Raw genomic sequence first — 17,768 nt, 5'->3', positions numbered from 1 at the left:
GAAAGAATGAACTCCTTTCCCTTGGGAGAGCTATAGCTGGTTGTTTATTTCTGCAGGGATTCTCGAGAGAGAGTGGAGACTGCTGAGGAAGGAATGACTCCATAGCCCTTATATTAAGGAGTGAGATGCTTTTGGACAACAAGGAGACATATATAAATGCTAAAGGAAGAGAAACAGCCCCACAGCCTTCTCCCAAGTTCAATGACACAGAAACCAGACCTGAAAGTAGAAGAGGGAAGATTCTTTGATTTGTTTGTTCTCTTCTAAGCAATGAGCTGAGGAAAGCCACCTGAATTCCCAGCAGGACTGATCCAGGAGCAGCAGTGGGTGGAGGGACCCTTCTGAGAAGCTTGGCTAAAGTAAGCTGTCCTTTGCTTGACTCAGGCTATCAAAGTTGGGGAGCGAGTCACTGTTTAACTTTTTTGTTTGGTTGTTTTTTTTTCCCTTTTCCTGTCTGTTTTTTAAAAAGGCAGTACTCTCTTACCTGAAGATAAAGCCTGCCCTTTTGGGCTCCAGAAGTCCTTGTATGGGTGTGTTTTCTGCTGTTGACTTTCTTCCCCCTGGTCCGCCCACATCTCCTTGTTACAAGTGCCATTATAATGCTTCCTAAATGAGTTGATGTGTTAGCTGCTGCAGAGGAGACTGAAATTTCTATTGCAATGCACAGACCTTGCAATACAGTTCACTTCATTTGAGCAGTGTTAGTGGTACCTGGATTCTGCAGGAGTTGCTGATTTGAGAATGTGGCCTCTTTCCTTTGAATCCATTCTAAGTCAGTGCCATACAGACTTTTGAAAGGATCTCAGTATTGCTAGTGGTGCTCTTGTTAGGGTAAGACAGAAAAGCAAGTATCAGAGGGGTAGCCGTGTTAGTCTGAATCTGTAAAAAGCATAAGCTTTCGTGGGTAAGAACCTCACTTCTTCAGATGCTACAAGACAGCCCAAGAAAGAAACCAACAGAACTCCACTGGCCATCACCTACAGTCTTCAGCTTAAACCTCTCCAACGCATCGTCAGTGATCTACAACCCATCCTGGACAATGATCCCTCACTTTCACAGACCTTGGGAGGAAGGCCAGTCCTCGCCCACAGACAATCCGCCAACCTTAAGCATATTCTCACCAGCAACCACACACCGCACCATAACAACTCTAACTCAGGAACCAGCCCATGCAACAAACCTCGATGCCAACTCTGCCCACATATCTACACCAGCAACACCATCACAGGACCTAACCAGATCAGCTACAACATCACCGGCTCATTCACCTGCACGTCCACCAATGTTATATATGCCATCATGTGCCAGCAATGCCCCTCTCCTATGTACATTGGCCAAACTGGACAGTCACTACACAAGAGGATAAATGGACACAAGTCAGATATCAGGAATGGCAATATACAAAAATCTGTAGGAGAACACTTCAACCTCCCTGGCCACACAAGAGCAGATGTAAAGGTAGCCATCTTACAGCAAAAAAACTTCAGGACCAGACTCCAAAGAGAAACTGCTGAGCTCCAGTTCATTTGCAAATTTGACACCATCAGATCAGGATTAAACAAAGACTGTGAATGGCTATCCAACTACAGAAGCAGTTTCTCCTCTCTTGGTGTTCACACCTCAACTGTTAGTAGAGCACCTCACCCTCCCTGATTGAACTAACCTCGTTATCTCCATACTGATTTATACCTGCCTCTGGAGATTTCCATTACTTGCATCTGAAGAAGTGAGGTTCTTACCTGTGAAAGCTTATGCTCCCAATACTTCTGTTAGTCTTAAAGGTGCCACAGGACCCTCTGTTGCTTTTTACAGGAAAGCAAGGCGCTGAGCACTAAAAATCCAGTAACCTCCTTGTAATTCCTCAGTCAGGTAACTAATTACCCTATCTACTTACATTCCCCTGAAGTTTTAATGTAATCCTTCCCTGTCTATCCTGTGTTATATGTCCTCAAGCAGCTGCTGCCCCAGAAGGGGCTGCATTTTAGCAGTACATGTGTGAGTAACAGGCCAAATGATGGCTCTGAGAACCTCTTAAGCATTCTTAGCTAACTAGCAGTGAGTGGGACATTAGACTCAAGAGAGTCACATTAAGTCTCTGAATAATAATGTATTTTTCCTCCTGGACTTGGGGGAGGGGTAGAAGAACTGGTGGTGGGGACTTTATAAACAGTGACATTTCCTTCCGTTTTAAACAAGCATTTCCACTATTCCAGAGTGCTTATGCTGGTACTGTCCAGAGCCATACCTCTGTTCCACCCAAACATTCTCCCTCTTTCCCCATAGCCTAGTGTATGTTAGTGACAGTGGAACAGCTATGGCTGATTGTTCAGCAATGTAATTTAAAGGGAACCTTGGACAAAGGAGGCTATAGAAATGTTAATGGTGCTGTTGTTGCTTACAGCAACTAAGAATGAAGAGATCCAGATAGAGAGATTTGAATAACCCTCCGAGAAGCAGTCAACAGAGAGGATTGATTGGGATTGGATTTCAATCATCTTTGGTATTTTTCTGATGAGGAAGATGATGCTGTACAGATACTGAGAGACACATCCCCTTTTTCATCTCATTCTGACTAGGCTATGTCTTGCTAACAGTAGAGTAACACATACTACGAGCTAGACTTGAGTTTGTACTCCATCATGGAGAAATATAAAAGTAACACTTAAAAACACATCACAACAAATTCTAATTAGACCAAAATCATGCAGAATATTAGAGAATGATTCCCTGAAATTTATACAGACCAATTTTAAATGTGATACAAAGACAATACACCTCTACGCCGATATAATGCTGTCCTCGGGAGCCAAAAAATCTTACCGTATTATAGGTGAAACCGCGTTATATAGAATTTGCTTTGATCCGCCGGAGCGTGCAGCTCTGCCCCCTTGGAGTGCTGCTTTATTGCATTATATCCGAATTCGTGTTATATCGGGTCGCATTATATTGGGGTAGAGGTGTAGTGCTTTAGACTTATTCTCAAAAAAAATGTATATAGATGGGAAAGGGAAGCCAGACACAACTTCTGAATGTGCTAAACAACCAAAGAACAAAACTCCATACATTAGACCAGTGAAGATCTTTATTACTGTGTGACTGCTATTCTCAGTAAGACGGTTCAGGAGCATAGATTTTCCCCAGGAGGAATTGCTCAGCCAAGAGATGCACTTTGCCATTATTCCTGGTTATACCATTTACTAAACCTGATCTTCCTAGGAAAATATCATGTCTCAGGTTATAGGCAATAGAATGATTAACTAAAGGTAAGATCAGCAGTGGACATCTGCAAATTTAGAGTGGTCAGAATGTTTGCTTTAGTACCTATCCAAACCACTAAGATATGTGCAACGTAAAACCGAGAAACCACATGACCTTACTCCTGTATCCCTTGCTCTTCCTGACTCTATCCCTTTCCAGCATTTTGTTGCCTGTGGTCTTTGTATTGCATGCAGAATTATATTGTAATCTATTCAGGGAAGGGAACCTTGTCTTTCTATTTGTTCTGCAAAGCATTCTGCGCATTTAAGCGTGTTTTGCCATTGTTGTCTGAAGACAAAATTGGATGTAAATACCCAGGCACGTATTCACTAGTTCTCTTCTAAACTAATATTAGAAATACCAACCACACACACACACACACACACAAACCCTGATAGGCTCCCTGCTTCCATTGTTCCAAAATTACCTTTCAATCAGAGCAACAGAGAATGCTGAAGAAAGTGAGTCAGGAGAGAACGTTCTGCAACAGAGCTGCATTTAGGCGATTCAGCAATTTACACACAAGTGGGTTTTTATTTAGATATGGCAGTCTCAATTAGCATCTCATTAGCAATAAGCTGTATAAATAGGCATGTTCTGCAAAAGAGGAAAAAATGTCAATAGTCTGCTGGCAGGCACTCAGTATCCCAGCACCAAGCTTTCAACACATATAGGAGCTCTAATTAGAAGCTTGTCCATGTGCATGCATCACTCATTAACTGCCTCTTTACTGAAAGGGAATAATGAATTGAGCCCTTTAATCTGACATTAATAAATTGCCACCATTTTGGGAGGTATTTGAATGTAAAATGGTGATGTTCATTATCAAAATGATATTTGATGAGTTGGGTTTGTTCTGGCTCATTTAGAGGGAGAACTTTCATACAATTAGGGCTCCATTCCAAAAAGTTAGTTGGTTGTTCATGGTTTTTCCACAAAGTTAAATGAGTGTCTGGATGTGTGAAGAATAAGAAATCAAAATTTAAAATGCAATGGTGCATACTAGGGTGTAATGCCATATTTCAATGATACACACAAAAGAAATTAAACGTAGCCTCAGAGGAATGCCCCGAGGAAAAGACTGGAGGGGAAAAAAACATATCTTATTGTTGCATTTCATCAGTGTAACGCTAACTCATCAGAATGGATTTAATTCACTCTACATGGTAAAAGTTTTGGACCTATGCAAAGCATCCTGTCACTTGTTCTGAATCAGTGCCCTATTACGCAGGTTTTTAATGAATCTTATCTAATTTTTGTATAAGCGGAAAAGTGATGGAATGTGACTGTGAATGTGACAGGTTGTGCAGTCTATATGGTTTTATAAAAACATGATAATAAGTGATTATAATGTAACTAGAATATGCTTCATGCAAGACACCCTGGGTCTGTGTTGGAGCAGACGGGAGTGTCTGGCTCAGCAAGACAGGGTGCAGGAGTCCTGAGCTGGCAGGGAAAACAGGAACAGGAGTAGTCTTGGCACATCAGTTGGCAGCTCACAGGAGGGTTTCTGTGATCCACACCGTCACAGTGGCGTACCCGTCACAGTGACTCACTCATATTTTATTTATATATAAAATAGAAGTCCCCAGATGAGGAGTGCTAAATGTTATACTTATTGAAAATATGCAATGACAAGGTCAAATGTGCCTGTCAGTCAGAATTTATACAGCCAATAACTAAAGCTCAAATGGATTAAAGGGAAAAGCTTAATACTATGTTAATTGATTATGAACTAGAGCAACGTTTTCAGTACATTACATGCAACAGACTTAATATCACTCAGATAGGGTGGGTGAAGTATTTTCTCTTATTGGACTAACATCTGTTGGTGATGAAGAGACAGTCTTTTGAGTTTACACAGAGCTCTTCTTCAGGTCTGGGAAATGTACTCAGTGTCACAGCTAAAACAAGGTGGAACAGATTATTTAGCATAATTTCAAGGAATCATTCAAGGTGAAGTGGCCTGTTAACAACTCTGTAGTCAGAATGGGGAAAGGAGAGGGAAAAAAAAGCTGAGGTGGGGTGGTTTAGTGGGCTATAGATTGTAATACGCCATAAATCCAGTGTCTCAAGTCAGTCAATTTTTAGTATCTAGCAAAGTTATGAATTTGAGCTCCCAGGATCATCTTTTGAAGGTGTTGTACAGGTTTCCTTCGAGGATGAGAACTGAAATCAGATATAGAATGATTATTTTGTGAAAAGTGTTCATGCACAGGTGAAATGGTGTTTTTGTCTAATCATTTTCTTATGTGAGTTTATTAAAGGGAATAAATGATTGTCTGGTTTCAACCATTTAGTTACTGGCGCTTTAGTGTACTGCATGAAGTACACCACACGTTGTGATAGGCATGTGTAGGCCCATGGATTATGAAAGGTGTGTTGTAGGGGGTGTTGATCAGTGGACATATGATTACAGGTTTTCCAGCTGTTGTTCTGGCAGGGTCTAGTGCCATTTTCAGTTCGTGTGTCCTGGTCTGTGGACAGTTTGTTTCTGATGAGCTTGCAGAGGTTGTTTGAAGTTCAGTGGACGGGGTTCAGGAAAGATTTCTTTTAGGATGTGGTCCCCATTGAGTATGGGTTGTAATTGTTTGTTTGATACCCCGTATGGGTTCCAGTGTGGGGTGGTAGGTGACAAGTAGGGATGTGTGTTCAGAGGGGGTTATTTTCATATTGAAGTAGGTTTTCTTGGGGTATTTTGAGTGGCCCATTCCATGATATGATCTACTTCTCTGGTGGAGTGTTCTTGTTTGTGAAGGCAGTTTTAAGTGTGTTAAGGTATATATCCTGTAATTTCTCCTTGGAACATATTCTGTGGTGTCTATGTGCCTGGCTGTAGAAAACGGATTTCTTGGTGTGTATGGGATGCTTGCTTGATCTGTGAAGGTAAGTGTGGGGATCAATGGGTTTATAGTATGTGGTTGTCTGTAGGTTTCCATTGTTGCCACTGATTGGTGTCCAGGAAGTTGGTGCCTGTGCGGGAGTGTTATAAAGAGATTAATGGATGGGTGCTGAAAATATCAAAGTATCTCAGGTAAATCATTGATTTTGTGGTGCATTTATACAGAATTTTTTTTGAGGTGTCCCATGAAGAGACTGGCATATTGGGGAGCTATCCTAGTACCCATGCCTCATGTTGTCGAGGAAGGCAAAAAACCCCGAGCATCTTTGCCTAGCTGACCCAGGAGAAAATTCCTTTCTGACCCCAAATATGGTGATCAGATAGATCCTGAGCATGTGAGCAAGACCTACCAGCCAGACACCTGGGAAAGAATGCTGTATAGTAACTCAGAGCCTTCAAAAAGAAGAACAGGAGTACTTTTTGCGGATACAGACTAACACGGCTGTTACTCTGAAACCTGTCAGAGCCTTCACCATCTCTAGTCCCATCACCAGCCATTGGAGATATTTGCTTCTAGCAATCACAAATCAGCTACATGTCATTGTGGTAAGTCCCATCATACCATCCCTCCATAAATGTATCAAGCTCAGCCTTGAAGCCAGTTAGGTTTTTTGCCCCCACTGTTTCCCTTGGAAAGCTATTCCAGAATTTCACTCCTCTGATGGTTAGAAACCTTCATCTAATTTCAGGCCTAAACTTGTTGATGGCCAGTTTGTATCTATTTGTCCTTGTGTCAACATTGGCACTTAACTTAAATAACTCCTCTCCCTCCCTTGTATTTATCCTTCTGATGTATTTATAGAGAGCAATCATATCTCCCCTGTGTCTTCTTTTGGTTAGGCTAAACAGGCGAAGCTCTTGTTTCTCATAATTTAAATTTAAGGGTCTATGACCTCTTTATCAGATAATGGCTTTTTTAATACATTGTGGGATATCATGATTCGGACAAGTGTCAATGCTTAACGGCGTTATGACAAAAATACAAAGTACTTTAATTCAGTTACCAGCTCTACTGTTGTCTCTATGATATAGAACTTTCTACAGAAACTGTACTTTCTGTAAGAGTAACACCCTTTTCCTTTAGGAGTCAGTCTTCTCTGGGCAAGCTGGAACAGAAGTAACACACCATATGGGTTAACTTAAACAAAGTAGGTACTAAAGCTTGTAGTCCAGTGTATAGGGTTGTGGAATAAGAATCAAGAGACCAGACTTCTATTTATGGCTATGCCACTGAAACCCTATGTATGACCTTGGCAAGTCATTTTATCTCTCCTCCCACCCTTCGTCTGGCTTTTCTATTTAGATTGTAGGCTTGTTGGGGCAGGGACCATCTCTTACTATGTATCTGTACTATGTCCAGCACCATGGAACAGCAATTTCACTTGCAGCCTCTAGGACACTACCTTAATAAAAGTATAGATTTTGGTAAGTGTAGGGCTGCCTTAGTTTATCTAGAGAATCTATTAAGACTATTTGCTTAGAATCCTTTTAAGACAAAGTGCTTAGTAGAAACCAATCTTACATCAAATTGAAATAAGATATAAACTTTCTCTGTTTTACCTAAATCAGTTTACATTCCCTGTGCAGGAACACATTGTCCTTAGGGTTTCTCAGTTGCAAAGGTGAAAGTGATAACACTGAGTCACAATAATTCAATATTCTCAATTAAAATCTATTTCAGTTATAATCTGACTGACCTTTAGCATTGCTTTATATCACCAGCTGATTCATGATGCTGGTGATGACCCCTTGTTGCAGAGAAGCACTGGCTGAAGGATACTTTCTGTCCTTCTTTTAGTCTTTCAGATATGTAGAACTTCTGATAAGAAGTCACAGGTTGCACCTTCTAACCTTGCTGCATTTCTGAAACTTACTCATTTTCTATCTCAAGGTCTAGTGGAGCTGTGGGAAGATACTTCTTGGGCATTTGTTTTGATTCAGTTATCAGTACCTATGACAGAGATCAGCAACTTTTGGCACATGTTTTCCCCATCTGGGAAATCCGCTGGTGGGCCAGGACGGTTTATTTACATGCAGCGTCCACAGGTTCGGCCGATCGCAGCTCCCACTGGCTGCGGTTCGCCGTTCTAGGCCAATGTGGGCTACGGAAAGAGGCGGACAGCACATCTCTCCACCCGCACTGCTTCCCGCAGCCCCCATTGGCCTGGAACGGCAAACTGTGGCCAGTGGGATCTGCGATCAGCCAAACCTGTGGACGCTGCAGGTAAACAAACTGTCCCGGCTCACCAGAGGATTTCCCTGATGGGCCGCATGCCAAAGGTTGCCAATCCCTGACCTATGACATCCTGATTGGCTTATCTTGCTATGTGCTGGCATCAGTCTCTTCTTCAGCTGATGCCTGATCCAGCCCCCAATGAAGTCAACAAGAGCCTTATATTGACTGAAATGGAAGCCTACTCAGGTCCTTCATGCATACGGAGATAGTAACAAACCTTTTCAGGGTGAAATTTGTCCCCTTCTGTCCTAACTTCATTTTTTCTCTCTTATTCAGTCTATTATCAAAGACTCTGCACTTTTTAAAAAATGTATCACTCTTAATGTTAATATTAAAATTAGGGCTGTTGATTAAACACAGTTAACTCATGCAATAAACTAAAAAAAATTAATTGTGATTAATCACAGTTTTAAATGCATTGTTAAACAATAGAATACCAATTGAAATTTATTAAATATTTTTAGATTTTCTACATTTTCAAATATATTGATTTCAATTACAACACAGAATACAAAGTGTACAGTACTCACTTTATATTATTTTTATTACAAATATTTGCACTGTAAAAATGATAAACAAAAGAAATAATATTTTTAAATTCACCTCATACAAGTACTGTAGTGCGATCTCTTTATCGTGAAAGTGCAACTTAAACATGTAACATTTTTTGTTAAATAACTACACTCAAAAACAAAACAATGTAAAATTTTAGAGCCCACAAGTCCACTCAGTCCTACTTCTTGTTCAGCCAATTGCTAAGTAAACAAGTTTGTTTACATTTATAGGAGATAATGCTGCCAGCTTCTGATTTACAATGCCACCTGAAAGTGAGAGCAGGCATTCACATGACACTTTGTAGCCAGCACTGCAAGATATTTAAGTGCCAGATATACTAAAAATTCATGCTTCAGCCACCATTCCAGAGGACATGCTTCCATACTGATGACACTCGTAAAAAAAAAATGTGTTAATTAAATTTGTGTCTGAACTTCTTGGGGGAGAATTTTATGTCTCCTGCTCTGTTTTACCCTCATTTTGCCATATATTTCATGTTATAGCAGTCAGGGCCAGCTCTACTGTTTTTGCCGCCCCGAGCAGCGCACTGAATTGCAGCTGCGGACGGCGGGGGCAGTCCGTGTGCCGTTAGGGAGGCACACACGTTTCCGCGGCGGCGGCAATTCAGCGGCAGCTTCTGTCTTCAGCCGGAAGGCAGAAGCCGCCAAATTGCCGCTGCGGGCAGCTGAACATAGAAGCTGCAGCCGAATTGCCGCCACTGCGGAAACGTGCGTGCCGCCCTAATGGCACATGGACTCTCCCCGCCATCCGCAGCGGCAATTCGGCACACTGCTTGGGGTGGCAAAACCACACAGACTGCCGCTCCTTGCAGATTGCCACCCCAAGCACCTGCTTGGAATGCTGGTGCCTGGAGCCGGCCCTGATAGCAGTCTCAGATGATGACCCAGCACATGTTGTTCATTTTAAGAACACTTTCACTGCAGATTTGACAAAATGCAAAGACGGTACCAATGTGAGATTTCTAAAGATAGCTACAGCACTCGACCCAAGGTTTAAGAATCTGAAGTGCCTTCCAAAATTTGAGAGGTGAGAGCATGCTTTCAGAACTCTTAAAAGAGCACCACTCTGATGCGAAAACTACAGAACCTGAATCACCAAAAAAAGAAAATCAGCCTTCTACTGGTGACATCTGACTCAGACGATGAAAATGAACATTGGTAGGTCCATTCTGCTTTGGATTGTTATAGAGCAAAACCCATCATCAGCATGGCCACATGTCCTCTGGAATGGTGATTGAAGCATAAATGGACATATGAATCTTTAGCACATTTGGCATGTAAATATCTTGCGACAGTAGCTACAACAGTGCCATGTGAATGCTTGTTCTCACTTTCAGGTGACAGTGTAAACAAAAAGTGGGTAGTATTATCTCCTGCAAATGTAAACAAACTTGTTTGTCTGAGCGATTGGCTGAACAAGTAGTAGGACTGAGTGGACTTGTGGGTTCTGAAGTTTTACATTATTTTTGAATGCAGGTTTTTGTACATAATTCTACATTTGTAAGTTAAACTTTCATAATAAAGAGATTGCACATACAGTACTTGTAATGAGGGAATTGAAAAATACTATTTATTTAGTTTTTTACAGTGCAAATATTTGTAATCAAAAATAAATATAAAGTGAGCACTGTCCACTTTTTATTCTGTGTTGAAATTGAAATCAATATATTTGAAAATGTAGAAAACATCCAAAAATATTTAAATAAATGGTATTCTATTGTAGTTTAACAGCATGATTAATCGTGATTAATTTTTTAATCACATAATTAATCGTGATTACTTTTTAAAATATCTTGACAGCCCTAATTTAAATGTATTCTCCCAAAGTGGATTTTGTGAACAATTCTTTAGGATTTTTCTTGAAGTTTTCTATGTGTGAATAAACTATATTAATCTACCACTTAGATAACTCATAAATTAAAACTATGTATTCAAGCACTTTTTCATATGAATGAAAATAGTTATAAAATACAAACACAGAACTGAGTATGTTCTAGCCGGGTGTATTTTTTTACTCAAATCAAAATAGTATCAAATAGTCATAACAAACAATTTTTTTAGTTAGCAGTATAAGGCAATTACAAAAAAGAATGGATATACATTCTATTGATACATAAGAACAAACAATTCTTTGAGCAAAAGCGTAAGTGTGCAATCAAATACTTACAAATATTTCCTAATTTTAAATCTAATTATGTTCTGCATAATATTTTTTCTGTATTTGTTAAAGTTAGACTTGTCTAGATTGTCATGTAATTAATAGTTCTAATTGAGAAAGATGTTTAGTGTGACCTGAAAACTGTTTGTCTATACCAGATTGAAAAAGATGGACAGAAGTAGGATACTGTGGTAGCCATGTTTTAAAAGATGACTACCAATTCACTCCTTACTGTAAATTGTTTTATTTATGAGCAAAGCATTTCCTCTAAGAACAAATGGTTATCCATCCATTTAGATTTAAAATGATACTCTTCTAATGCTGTAGGCACCTTTATAAATTACACAGTGAAATCCTAATAGTATTAAAATCTTTCCAACAGGAACTCAGCCAGCTAGACACCTACAGAGACTCTAATCTACTCCTTCATAGCTGTGGGAAGCAAACCCTCAATCCGCTCCAAAAGCCCTGCTAAAAATATAGATCATGTACCATACATGGCAGTTCACAAAATCAAGGCTATTTTGGATTGAAGGAGGGGAGAAAGTTACAGAGACTCAGAGCTGCCAGAGTAGCCCCCTGCCATCTACTCCCTCTATCTAACAATGAGAAGGATCCATTCTTACTGTAGTTGTGATAGCTTGACCTGGGGTGAGAGATGATCCTTCAGATAGGTCAGTCCCAGGCCAATGGAGCTGTACAGGTCTTAAACAAAACTTTAAACTCCTCCTGGACCAGGAAGCAGACAATGCAGATGCTGGAGCACTAATGACGTGTACTCCCAGTGACACGTCTCACTCAATAAGTAAGCCACTGTGTTCTGCATCAGCTTCAGTTCTAATTGATATTAAGGTGTAGTCCCATGCAGAGCATGTTGCAACACTCTAATATTTGGGGTAACAAAAGCATGGATAAATGGCAAGGACTGCATTTGAAAGGAAAGATTTCAACCTTCTAGCCAGTACAGCTGGTAAAAAATTAGCTGGGTTACTGCTGTAACATCATCAAACAGCAGCTGGGGCTCTAAAAACCTCGAAATTGTGAATGCTAGTAACTAATGGCAGATGTACTCCCTCAGTCAAAGGAATGGATATTGCCTCCACCATCTCCTCTGGCTGCTTCCTCCAACTCACCATCCTCACCTCAGTCTTGTCTCGGTTGAGCTGCAGTGCGGATGTTGTCATCCCTGCTCCAATCTTGACTAGACACAGGCTGAAATGGTGAACTGCATCATCGAAATCAGATGGAAGAGGCATACGGTTATACTAAAAATACCACACCCCATGAATCCTTACTGCTCCATATACACAATGAACAGGAGCAGTGACAGAATGGTATCCTGTGGCATCCCATGCTTCAGAGTTCTGTGGAAAGAGGAGGAATTGCCCATAACTACCCAATGAGCTCTCTGAGAGAAAAGAAAAATGTCACTAAAGAGAGCACCATCAATCCCTGATAGGGTCCCTGGGAGAGTCAACACCACCAGCAAACAGTATCTAAGGCATCTGAAAGACCTAATACCCTTTCCCTTTATGGCCTCTCCTCATCTTCATCCCATACTAGGAGGAGATCTTTGACTAATGCAACCAAATCAGTGTCTGTGCCAAAGTTAGATCTTTAGTCAGAGAGATCCTGAGAGTACACTCTGGATGCTATGAGAGTTGTCTTGTCACAATCTTCTCTGAAATCTTAATCAAGAAAGTCAGATGTGGTACTGATCAATAGTTAGCTAGATTGTCATTATCAAGAAATGACTTCTTGACCAAAGGCAACACATGCCAACTCCACTGCTATCACTAGAGTTGCACAGGTGTAAGAGAGGGCACAAATAGGTTACGGCTTTACTGGCATTAATAGGACTGGAATTAATAGGATTGGCATTAATAGGGTTGTGTTATTCAGTGTGAAAGCTAGTCAGTTTGTTTTTATGTATTTGTATTACAATAGTGCTTAGAGGCCAAGACTCCGTTGTGCTAGTGTGGAAACATGTAACAAACAGAGTCCCTGCCCCTGCATAGCCAACAATCTAAGTTAGAATAATTTAAAGGCAATGGTTGAATTCTGCTCTTGGCTACACTAATAAAAATCTGGAGCAAGTAACTAAGTTTAGCTGAACTCATTGGGGAAAATTCTCCTCTCACTTACATCGGTGTAAATCAGGAGTAATTCTGTTGAAGTCAATGGAGTTGCACTAGTGGAAGTGAAAAGAGAATCTGGTCCAATCATTTTTTGACTTAAAAGAAATATCTTTTTTAAAAGAGCAGCGTGGTAAAGTTCAAACAATTTGAAGCATAGTACCTAAGGTATCTTTAATACATTATTACAGTAGTAGCTAGGCAACAACCCTTTTACTCGTTCTTCAGTTAAAATAAATTTAATTTGAGGTTTGATGATTCTTTAGGAAAACTTTCCTGCAAAGCTGTTCTAAAATGTGAAATAAAAGCAACTCAATACAAGGTCACTGTAGTGTCAAATAACTTACCCCACTGTCTATATCTGAAGAGATTATTCTTTGTCAGAAGGTTTCTTTTGTCTGATAGGTCCAGCTCTCAAAAGTATTGTTGTTGAGTCAGGACTAATAGGAGAAGCTTTACATATTAAAGGTGGGATTGGCATGGCTACTCAGATTACTGCAAGGGCAAAACTTTAATTTTCTTAAGCCTCCTCCTTGATCTTCAGTTTAAAAAGTTCACAGAGTGAAGAAAGGAGCCAACTATCATTTCAATAAGCATCTCTTTTGACTTAGGATGAATGGCAATGGTGCTCTTATAATGTAAACTACTATTCATAATTCTGTGGTCCCTTTTATATTAAAAGAGTTAATGGTGCATGTAAACTCAGAATAAGATCCTACATGTTTTAAATGCTGTAGAGACCTAACCACTAACCATAATTCACTTCAGGGGTCCTACTCTGGCAATTACATATATGAGTAAGGGTTTGATGGATTGGATCTGGTTACAAATATGCAGATGGTTGTTGTGACGTTGTGCAGTCTATATGGTTTTATAAAAATATAAGTGAATGTAATGTAACTGGGATATGCTTCGTGCAAAAGGTCTCTTGTAAGGTATCATTACAAAGCTCATAATCTACTGAGTGTGATCATCCTATTTGTAGAAATGTACCACTCTTGTATCTAAAACTAGAAATATAAAATATAACTCTGAGGGCCTATTGTAATTATGTAAAGTGTGGGCCATTAAGGATGGTTTGGAATCTTGATGATTCCCATTGTCTGCAGATGGTCGTATTTACCTGTGAGTCTTCCTGTATGTGTGTGTGCTGGCAAGTGAGTAATGAAGTCTTGCAGTGACATGTGATCATGTCACCTGAACTGGAATCCATCTTTAACCTGGTGCTTTTCCAGTGGGGGGAGGGGGGGGCGGGTGGAAACCCAGAGGGACAAAGGGTTCCCGCCTTATGCAAAAGATATATAAAGGGGTGGAAGAGAACAAGGGAGAGAGGAGCCATCATGAAGAATCCCCAAGCTATCACCTGAGCTGCAACAAGAGCTGTACCAGGGGAAAGAATTGTGCCCAGGCCTGGAAGGTGTCCAGTCTGAGAAAAAACTTACTGAAGCATCTCTCAGGGTGAGATTATCTGTATTCAGTTTGATTAGGCATAGATATGCGCATTTTATTTTATTTTGTTTGGTGACTTACTTTGTTCTGTCTGTTACTACTTGGAACCACTTAAATCCTACTGTCTGTATTTAATAAAATCACTTTTTATTTAGTAATTTACTCAGGGTATGTGTTAATACCTGGGGGAGCAAACAGCTGTGCATATCTCTCTATCAGTGTTATAGAGGGCGAACAATTTATGAGTTTGCCCTGCATAAGCCTTATGCAGGGTAAAACGGATTTATCTGGGTTTAGACCCCATTGGCAGTTGGGCATCTGAGTGCTAAAGACAAGCACACTACTGTGAGCTGTTTTCAGGTAAACTTGCAGCTTTGGGACAAGTGATTCAGACCCTGGGTCTCTGTCTGAAGCCAGACGGGAGTGTCTGGCTCAGCAAGACAGGGTGCTGGAGTCCTGAGCTGGCAGGGAAAACAGAAGCAGAGGTAGTCTTTGCACATCAGGTGACAGCTCCCAAGGGGGTTTCTGTGATCCAACCCGTCACAGTTGTACTACACAATATTGTAGAGTAATGGTGCATGTCAAAGAAAGCATCCATAATTAAACCTTTCCTGAGCCAAATGCAACTTTTGCAGTTTGTTTGAAAATTGCTAGGATGTTATTGGAAGTGGATCCCTAAATTGGCAAATAAGTTTTAACAATATCCTAGTTGCTTGCTCTGCTGACCTTATCCACACAAATAAGTTACGGCTTTAATGGCATTAATAGGACTACTCATCTAAAGACTACTTCTGTGACTAAGGATTTACGGGATCTGTCTGTAGTTCTCATGTTTTAATTGATTGTCAATTTTTTTTTAAGAAGTAAAAACATTAAAAGAATTTTAAAATCCCCTGTATTTTTCTCTTCTGCAAATCCTCAATGTTGCAATTGAAATCAAACTGGGGGAGATGGTATGCAGAGTATCGATAAGTTATGTGATTATGCTAACTTCAGTTTCTCCATCACAAAGATTAATGGGTGATAGCATAATAACCTTAAAATCATCTTGCTCAATGTCAAGAGGCTTAAACAATCCCATAAAAAAGGAAGCGCCTATGATTCATGGAAAGAAAATAGACTGCCAATGCAGAAATTTTTATCTCTGCAGACAGTAATTACGAGGAGCACTTTTCCATTGCACGGGTTATTTCAAAGAACCTTCTAAACCCTGAGGTGCAGCAAATAGCCTTTTCATGGCAAAGAAGATGCTGCTTTGTGGCTTATCTACCTGCTGTGCAGATCTTTATAAAAAGATTTTTGTCAATTTTACAGCAGTATGATTACATAAGCAAGTGCCTTTCCGAATATGCTCTTAAAAATAAATGTTCACATATGTGCACAGTTAAAATTCACCCTCCTTTCTGGAATTTCTTTCTTAAACAGATTAATATTACTATCGTATCTGAGCCCCTCAGAATCTCTTACAACACTGCCATGAGAAAGGGAAGTATTGTTATTCCCATTTTGCAGAAGGAGGAACTGAGGAATAGAGACACTATGGACCAGATCCTTAAATGTAGTAGGTGTTTTTCTGCCTCTTTAGGCACCTCAGTCCACCATTGAGGCACCAGACATTTTCAAAGATGCCACTTAGCTGCTGCCTAACTCCATAGACCCTTATGTTTCCACTAGTTGGTATTTGCAAACCTTCCTAGGTGCTGATGCTACCCTACAGCTAACAAGCTTCTGAGAGCCCTAGTGAAACCCACACACCTCCTGAGTGTGGTGTTCCGTCCCATCTAGTGGCACCAAGACCACTAGAGAGAGTTAAATAAGACTGCTCTACAGCCTCAACTAACAGCCAGTTGGCTTCTAGCTCATGCGGTAGAGGCTTATGCACTAAGCTCCAGAAGTCCACAGTTCAATCCCACCCACTGATGATTGGGGTCTGTCAGTGTTACACTAGCATTAGTTGAGGCTCTAGAAGCTGGATTCACAAACTATGGGAGAGGAATGCTGTTGTATTAATACAGATGAAACATATAGGACCAAATAGTTAAAAGTGTTACCCTGACCATGAAACTGTCCAACATTAAACAGTTTTAAACAAAGTTTGAGGTTTGGGATTCAGCCTGACTTAGTACCATGGCACAAAAATCATTACAAATCATTTTATTCCTTTATTAAAGGTACAGAAAAGCAGGAAAAGCAGTTAAAAATGTGAAGTGTAACATATTACATAAAGATGATGCGCTGGAGAGGTTTTAGTTGGGGGCTGAAGGTGACAGTGAGTGGTGTTCTGTTATTTTCTTTGTTGGGCCTGTCTTGTAGGAGGTAATCTTTCCAGCTATACTCTTAGCCCAGCAGAAGAGTCTGTCCTATCTTGGGGCCTCTCCTTTTGTCCCTCCAGATCCACGAACATGATACAGTCCTGCGGTGACCTAGAATCCTACTTTCGACATCTCCGACTCAAAGAATATTTCCAACATACCTCTGAACAGCATACTAACCCACAGAATCCCCCCTACCAGCACTACAAAAAAAAAGGATTCTGCATGGACTCCTCCGGACGGTCGAAACAACAGACTGGACTTCTACATAGATTGCTTCCATCAACGTGCAAAGGTTGAAATTGTGGAAAAGCAACATCACTTGCCCCATAACCTCAGCCATGCTGAACACAATGCCACCTACAGCCTCAGAAACAACTTTGACATCATAATGAAAAAGGCTGACAAAGGAAGGTGCTGTCGTCATCATGAATAAATTGGAATATGATCAAGAGGCTGCTAGACAGCTCTCTAACACCACATTCTACAGGCCATTATCCTCTGATGCCACTGAATTCCATAATTTAACAGAGGATATGTATTTTTGCACTGTATAAAAAGCACTCTTCCCTCTCAATCTTTCTGATTTGGTTTGTATTGAATTCACTCATTTTTCACATGAATAGTCCACTTTCCTTGGAACTCAACTCCAAAAAAACCCCTAGACCTTCACCCAACCCCTTTTTCAGTGTTAGGCCCTCTGTTGTGTTGCTACATGAGTCTTCTTCGGGGTTGGACTAGAT

The sequence above is a fragment of the Trachemys scripta genome, chromosome 3 (assembly GCF_013100865.1).
Source record: "Trachemys scripta elegans isolate TJP31775 chromosome 3, CAS_Tse_1.0, whole genome shotgun sequence".
NCBI classification, from domain to species: domain Eukaryota; kingdom Metazoa; phylum Chordata; order Testudines; family Emydidae; genus Trachemys; species Trachemys scripta.
The sequence above is the reverse complement of the archived record's forward strand: the minus strand, read 5'-3'. Positions refer to the sequence as shown.